Raw genomic sequence first — 8,365 nt, forward strand, 5'->3', positions numbered from 1 at the left:
GATACACACATTTTTGGGGGGACATAATTCAATCCATGACAGATGTTTACCTATGTTTTATTGACTATGCAAAGGCATTCGATTGTGTGGGTCATAACAAATTATGGATAACATTGGGAAGAATGAGAATTCCAGAACACTTAATTGTGCTCATGAGGAACCTGTACACAGATCAAGAGGCAGTTGTTCGGACAGAACAAGGGGATACTGTGTAGTTTAAACTCAGGAAAGGTGTGCGTCAGTGTCGTATCTTTTCACCATACCTATTCAGTCTGTATACCGAGCAAATAATCTGAGAAGCTAGACTATATGAAGAAGAAACAGACATCAGGATCGGAGGAAGACTCATTAACAACCTGTGATATGCAGATGATACAACCTTGCTTGCTGAAAGTGAAGAGGACTTGAAGCGCTTGCTGGTGAAGATCAAAGACTACAGACTTCAGTATGGATTACACCTCAACATAAAGAAAACAAAAATCCTCACAATCGGACCAATAAGCAACATCATGATAAATGGAGAAACGATTGACGTTGTCAAGGATTTCATTTTACTTGGATCCACAATCAACACCCACAGAAGCAGCTGTCAGGAAATCAAAAGATGCATTGCATTGGGCAAATCTGCAGCAAAGGACCTCTTTAACGTATTGAAAAGCAAAGAAGTCACCTTGAAGACTAAAGTGTGCCTGACCCAAGCCATGGTATTTTCAATTGCATTATATGCATGCAAAAGCTGAACAATGAATAAGGAAGACTGAAGAAGAATTGACGCCTTTAAATTGTGGTGTTGACGAAGAATATTGAATATACCATGGCCTGCCAAAAGAACGAACAAATCTGTCCTGGAAGAAGTACAACCAGAATGCTCCTTAGAAGGAAGGATGGCAAGACTATGTCGCACATAGTTTGGACATGTTATCAGGAGGGATCAGTCCCTGGAGAAGGATATCATGCTTGGTAAAGCAGAGGGTCAGCAAAAAAGAGGAAGACCTTCAGCGAGGTGGATTGACACAGTGGCTACAACAATGGGCTCAAGCATAACGATTGTGAGTATGGCGCAGGACTGGGCAGTGTTTCATTTTGTGGTGCAAAGGGTCGCTATGAGTCAGAACTGACTTGGCGGCATCTAACAACAACAGTGGTGCCACGGAATAAAGCTCTGGCAATCTGCTTCCAGAAAGATTAAAGCCAAGAAAACCCTATAGAGTAGTTCTACTCAGAAACATGTGGGGTCGCCATAAGTTGGAATCGACTTGACAGCAACAAGTTTGTTTTTTTTAGGGACCTAGAGAGACGTCTAAAAGATAAATAGTCCATCTTCCTACGATTAGAATTCACTCACAGCAAGGTATGATAGAAAGCATGGAGTTACAAGATGAGGATGTGAACCCCTGTTCTGCCCTTTACTACCTTTGTAGTAGGACTTATTGAACCACTTTGAATCTCAGCTTTCCCATCCATAAGATGGAAATTATCATATTAATGCTACCTATCTCACAGAGCTGCAGTGCAAATTCAAGAAGATAACACATATGAGGCCTACACTATTTGGGAGCAATGCCCCAAACCACCACTGATACCACACCAAAAGTGTTACAGTATTAGGCAGCTCACATAAAACAAGAAATAAGTTTTCTTGCCCACCCTCCATCTACCTCTCTATCAAAACAAGCAAAATTGAAGCTGAAGAGAGTGCAGTTGCCAGAACCAGCATCCAAATGGTGCACAAATTAGCAGCCAGCAGCTGTTCCCAGGGTTAACAAGTCAATATTAAGGACTCTATGTCATCAGTAACAAAATCCTGCAGGAAACACAGACACGCCAGGACAGGCCAGCTGACAGGAGACAACACAGGCCAGAGCCCCACTAGCTGAGGCTTATCAACACTTCCTTAACGAGAGGTAACTGAAAGGTGATAACAAAAGTTTGCTTACAAAATCCTATTTCCATTAGACTCTTGCTACTCAATGTGTGATTCGGGAACCAGCTGCAGCAGCGTCACTGGGGAGCTTGTCGGAAATGCAGCCACTCAAGCCCTGCTTCAGACATCCTAAACCAGAATCTGCATTTTAACAAGATCCCCAGGTGAATGAATTGTGTGCGCATTACATTTTGAGAAGCACAGTTTTTGAAGTTCACGTTAGTATATAAAATAAAGTGTATGTAGTTCTCCACAACTGCTTTTAAGTGTTGTAAGATCTCTGATTAAAGAACCCCTCTAGATACTGGTACACATAGAAATCTCATGCAGGTAGACTCTACCTGACTATTACTATGAAGATTCCAGTATCCAGATGGGCAAAAACATAAGCAGCACCCTTTGGAGAATAATGTCTTAATGAATGCCTATCTGTGCCTGAAGGAGCCCTGGTGGCACAGTGGTTAAGCGCTGGGCTGCTAACTAAAAGGCTGGTGGTTTGAAACCCACCAGCTGTTCTGCGGGAGAAAGATGTAGCAGTTTTCCTTCCGTAAAAGATTATAGCCTTGGAAACCCAATGGGGTAGTGCCACTCTGTCCCATAGGATTGCTGTGAGTAGGAATTGTTTCGACAGCAGTGGGTTTTTAATCTGTGTTTGGAGGATGGTGCCAGCTACAAGAGCACCTATTATGAGCCCTAGTAAGAATTCAGCATATGTTTATTGACCATTCATTCAACAACCATTTACTAGGCATCTACAATGTGCAGGGCTTTATTCTTAGAGAAGTCAGTAACCAAGCCTGGAGGAAGCAACCGTCTTTGAAATTGAGCTACAACTCTACATAAAAATCCAAATCTGCATGTAATTGAAAAGCATTCAAAATTAAATTTTAAGTTAAGGGAATTCAAAGAACATCACCCTCCTGTTTGTAGAAGTGTTACAGGAAAGTAAAATTTTCATAGGAAAAATACTAGGAACCATAAAATATACACTTCAAATCCATTTTCTGGTCAGTTTATGTGAGCAACCAGAGGTGAGAAAGGAAGAAACAGATACAAAAGAAGGAAGAATAAAAGGGAGGCTCAACAGAAGTGGATGAAGGACGAGACAGTGAGAAATGAACAGAAGAGAGAAAGAGATACAGGTAGAGCGAGGCAGAGGCAAGAGCAACAGTGTATGAGGTACTAGGCAAGTTAGAGCTGCTGCTGCCACAGCTGACAATTCCTTTGAGTTCATGGTAAAAGACTACTTCCTGTCACTTCCTTTGATAAAATTCTGTGGTGCTGTAGCACTCACTGGTCATGGCTCTTCAACTGTTTTTGTTAAACACTGTTGGCTCTAAATGGATTAAAGAACTACAGCAGCCCTTTTGTGCCTAGAGGTACTCTTATATCATCTGTAACTGTAAGAGGATGATTTAATTAATCAATTATCAACAAGGAGGCTAATTAATTACCCAACAATGGAGTTCTAATATTTATTGTGCCCTAGAAAACCTGACCTAAGGACCTTGCCATCTCCTCGTTAGGCACAGCAATGATATCGAACTGGACCTGCATGACTAGTGATCATCTATTCTTTTCAAACGGATGTCCAGGAATAGACATCTCAGGAAATTAATATAAAAACTGATGGTTGAGGTATTTGTCTGATATCTAAAATCTATTTTAAGAGAGGACCATATCAGGCTGTCTGAAGGAAAGAGCAGTGAGACCTAATGGTTTTATTACCCCATGAGCATTTAAAAAAAAAAAAAATCTAGTCAACGCAAGGACTGCAACCAACATCACAAAATAATCTGTGTATAAATTTTTGAATGAGAAACTAATTTGTGCTGTAAGCTTTCACCTAAAGCACAATAAACATTTTTTTTTTTTTAATCTAGCTTTGTTTTGTTTACTGATTTATTTTTACTTTTAAGGAAGAAATTCTGGAACCTTGTCAGGACTGATGCTGCTCCTAGGGTGAAGTGAAGCACAACAGATAGGTGAACAGACTAGCTGAGACCTGGCTTACCTTTCATGCATTGCGATAATAATGGTTGGAGGAAGCAAAGAAACTAGTGAATTTATAGAGAGCAATTTGAGATTTCCCATGAAAATTATTCTAGAAATGTGAAGTATCTTGTTTCTGACCAACTAAGAATTGAAATTTTGGTTGTCACAGATTTTACATGATTTTTCTTAAAAATGTCTATTCACTACCACACAGAAGTCAAAGAATAAGAGGCTTTTCACATTTTTTAAGAAATAGCAAAGAAGGAAAAGCACTTAATCTTACTGAGCCTTTATAAAGCAAAAATATTTAGTTGGCTGTGAAGGGGAAGAAAATGTGCTATAGAAAACAGAAAATATAGCTTTTAGGCAGATAGGCTGCTTTTTAAAAGATGACTCTGATTCCAGGACAATGACATAAGAGTTGAAGTGTTATTTCCTAGTCCCTATTACATTTTAACTGTCAATGATACTTAAGTAATGGAAAATTATGTTTGTATGTTTAAAGTAACTATAAATTATACATTCATTACAAAACATTTATCCCTTGTCTATTTATATACAATTATAGCCTTGCTGTCCAGCATTTTAGAGAACAGGATGTTGGTTAATAAAAATGCCAGTTAAGTAAGTGTTCATTTTCTCTGAGTTAGTCTCTCTTATTTCATTCCTCATTCTTCCCTACTAAAACGGGCAAAAGACACATATCCCATGTGTCTAAAAATTAGCAAGAACAATAAACAACTCTAACTAAAGTCTCCACTGTTTTTCTAGTTTTTTAACATTGTCTGGCATTGTCATTCAGTAAAAAGTTTGTATGACAGACTATCAGACATGCTGAATCTAGAGTTTCCTAGTTAGTAAAATACTAGATACAAAGTTTGGCTGTAATTATGCTTTTTGAAATATAGTATATACATATATATTTTATATACATGTAATATATACAATATAATTTCTACTAGACTGTAAGCTCCATGAGGGTAGTGACTATTTTTCACTTCTGTATTCACAGACTATAGCATAGTAGCTGAATTATAGTAAGCATATGATGCATTTATTTACTCATTGACTGATATTTATTATCTACCATATTTCAGGTACTATTTCTAGATGCTAAGGATATAGGATTAAAAGAAGGAAGAAAAAGTTTCTGCTCTCATTGTGTTATATTCTAGTAGAGAATAACAAATAAATAGGTAAAATATATAGTACATACTTTAAGAGAAAGAAATAAAGCTTTGCAAGTGTTGGAAAACAATGAGTATAAGTATGACTATGAGATGATACCTTTATTGGGTGGTTGTAGTAGAAGCTGTGTTGTGCCACCCAGATCTTCCTTCAGGACAAGGCACTCATTCCTCTAGCTGCCTGGAATGTTGGCTGCTGAGGGCTCACAGCTCAGTCAGTCTCCAGGAATTGTCTTTGGTAGAAGGAAGCTGCCTTGCCTGAGGTCATGCCCCTCTTTGGGGGAGCCTGTATCCAGTAAAGGGCTCATACAGTGGTACAGAGCTCCTTTGCCTCAACTGGAACAATTCTGAGGGTCCATCTGAGCTCCAGAGCTCCGCATAGGATCAGCTGAGGCCTCTGCTGCAACTGCATCACAGTTCAACTTCTCCCTCGTCTCTATCCTGCTCCCCTCATCTTCATCCATCAGAGATGTTGGTCCCAAACACACTCCATATTAAACTTCCTCATGCAAATCTCAGATTCTTAGAGTGAAAAGTGTAGAGTGGTGTTTGGATTGTATTCTAAGTGCAGTTGTCAAATAGGTACTTGATATTTGATTCTGGAGTTCAGGGGAGAAGTGGGGCTGAGGATGTGAATCTGGAAGTTGCAGCAGTGGCTAAAGCCATAAGATTAAATAAAAATTACCCTGGAAGTAAGGATAAATATAGAATAAAAGAAGACTGAGGGCAGAGTTTTGAAACTCTCCACATTTAGAGATCAAGAGTAATGGGAAGATTCAGCAAAGACGACTGAAAAAAAGCAGCCACTGAGAAGCAGAACTGAAGAGCGGTGTCCCGTAACCAAGAGGAAAACGCGCCGCAAGGAAGGAGGGAATGATAAACTGGGTCAAATGCTATAGACAGGTTGAGTTGATGAAAACTGAGTTGACCATTACATTTGGCAACATGGAGGTCATTGGTGACAAAGACAGCTTCAGTGGAATGGTGGGGACAAAAGCTTAATTTGTTGAATGAATATAACACATCTTATGAGTTGAGATTTATTAAATGCCTATGATGTTGATACAATTTGACCTTACTGATGAAGGTCAAACACTACAGCCTTCAGTATGGATTATACCTGAATGTAAAGAAAATGAAAATCCTCACAACTGGACCGACAAACAACATCGTGATAAATCATGAAGAAATGGAAATGGTCAAGGATTTTATTTACTTGGATCAACAATCAACACCTATGGAAGCAGCAGTCAAGAAGTCAGATGACGTATTACACTGAGTCAGTCTGCCGCCAAAGACCTCTTTTAAGTGATAAAAAGTAAAGATGTCACTTTGATGACTAAGGTGTGCCTGACTCAAACCATGGTCTTTTCAAATCGCCTCACATGCATGTGAAAGCTGGACGATGAAAAAAGAAAACAAACGAAGAATTGACACATTTGAGTTGTGGTGCTGGTGAAGAATATTGAATATATCATGGACTGCTAGAAGAATGAACGAATCAATCTTAGGAGAAATACAACAAAATCTTCCTTGGAGGCAAGCATGGGAGACTTCGGCTTGCTTACTTTGGACATGTCATCAGGAAAGACCAGTTGCTAGAATAGCACATCATGCTTGGTAAAGTAAAGCATCAGCAAAAAAGGGAGAAACCTTCAATGAAATGGATTGACATAATAACCGCAACAATAGGCTCAAATATATCAAAGATCATGAAGATGGTACAGGACTGGGCAATGTTTTGTTCTGCTATACATAAGGTCACCATGATTCGGAGCCCAGTGGGAGCTAAGTCGAAGCCGACTCGACGGCAACTGATGACAACATTTATAGGATATATCTGTACTTCTTCCATATTTGGGAAGGTAGATAATCTTATGCTCCCAATGCCTACAACAATATCTGTCTCATAGTATGTGCTTGATGCATATTTTTGAATAAATGAATTACATGGTGCCAAAGTACATGCATTTTTGTAAGTACACAAGCATCACTGACTTAATGATATAGGATTTTAAGAAGGAAAAGAGATCATAATCTTTCTCTCTAATTCAACTGCCTCTTTCTACAATCCAGCCAGTGATGCTTGGTTCCATACCACTTCAAAAGTAACTCTTTGAAACAGAACAGCATGGGGTTGAGGCTCTGTTCTTCTCATGTCAAGCAAAAAGTTACTTTGATTCTTTTCAGCTAAATCTTTAACAGAGCAATGAAACATAAACCTTATCATTTGAACAAGCTATAAAATTCTTTCGTGTGCATGGTGATTTTCTTGAAAAATTATTTTAGACAATATAATTTAAACCAAGATAAATTTATGTTGTGCTAGTTACTTGTACTCAAAAGAGCCTAGGTTATTTTCAAGGACTCTCAGTATTTAATATCAAAATCCAGACTAAAAAATGCAATATTGTGACATTTTCTAATTTATTTTATGAAGATAGATTTTGAATGCCATATTCAGAAAAGTACTACTTGTGGGTAATATCATTGAACAAGCCTTTGGCAGAAACTTCAAAAAGCAACTGTCATGTGCAGAAAAATAGAGACTAGATTAATGCAAGTTTATTGTCCTAAATTTTACTAATCAATACGGCTGATGCAGATGCCAAAATCAAAAGTATAATTTACTTGTCTTATTGGCTAATATATTATAAAAAAATTTTTTTTCCAGAAGTGACAGATAGTCTAAGAGAAAACATGAGATGCCAGCTGTATTCAGTTTGGTCATGGAGAAAATGAGCAAGCGTGAAGTAATCCTTTTTATTTTTGTCTACACAGGCCAAGTTAAAGAGAAGGAAGCCATTATGTAGATCATTCAGCCTTCCAAACCTGGTATGGAAGAAAAAGAAAGTTTTTAAAATAATTCAGTGTATTTCAATAAAGTTTATTTTAAACAATACAAACAATTCATTTGCAACAACAAATGGAATAATTATTTAAGCAAGAATCATCAATGGATACAAAATCTACTGGATGAAAGGTAGTTGGGAACAAGATATTCATCTAGCCTCAAAAGTAGCATCTCACAGATTATTTACTAATTACAAAGGGAAACAGTGCCTTTATTTGGAAAGATTCAGTAGACACACGCATACTCCTACACAAACATACATTTTTATTATACACCAGCACACATATAAACATATTGCAGTTGTTGTGTGTGCCACTGAGTCAATTCTTACTCATAGCGACCCTATAGAACAGAGTAGAACTGTACCACGAGGTTTCCAAGGAGTGGCTGGTGGATTCCAACTGC

General features: G+C 38.1%; 1 long non-coding RNA gene across 2 annotated transcripts in view; it reads left to right on the forward strand.

The window, feature by feature from the left end:
• Positions 1 to 8,154, forward strand: part of LOC111821845 (uncharacterized) — a 44,309-nt gene extending 36,155 nt beyond the window's left edge. Inside the window, exons 3-4 of one of the 2 annotated variants that reach the window (XR_002825185.1) lie at positions 1,957 to 2,088; positions 7,888 to 8,154. This is a non-coding gene — a long non-coding RNA (uncharacterized LOC111821845). Of the gene's footprint in view, positions 1 to 1,956; positions 2,089 to 3,843; positions 6,204 to 7,887 lie in introns of those variants that run through there. The other variant, XR_002825186.1, reaches the window with a different exon arrangement.
• Positions 8,155 to 8,365: the final 211 nt, after the last annotated feature.

This window comes from Trichechus manatus, unplaced genomic scaffold (genome assembly GCF_000243295.1).
Source record: "Trichechus manatus latirostris isolate Lorelei unplaced genomic scaffold, TriManLat1.0 scaffold00110, whole genome shotgun sequence".
Lineage (NCBI taxonomy): Eukaryota > Metazoa > Chordata > Mammalia > Sirenia > Trichechidae > Trichechus > Trichechus manatus.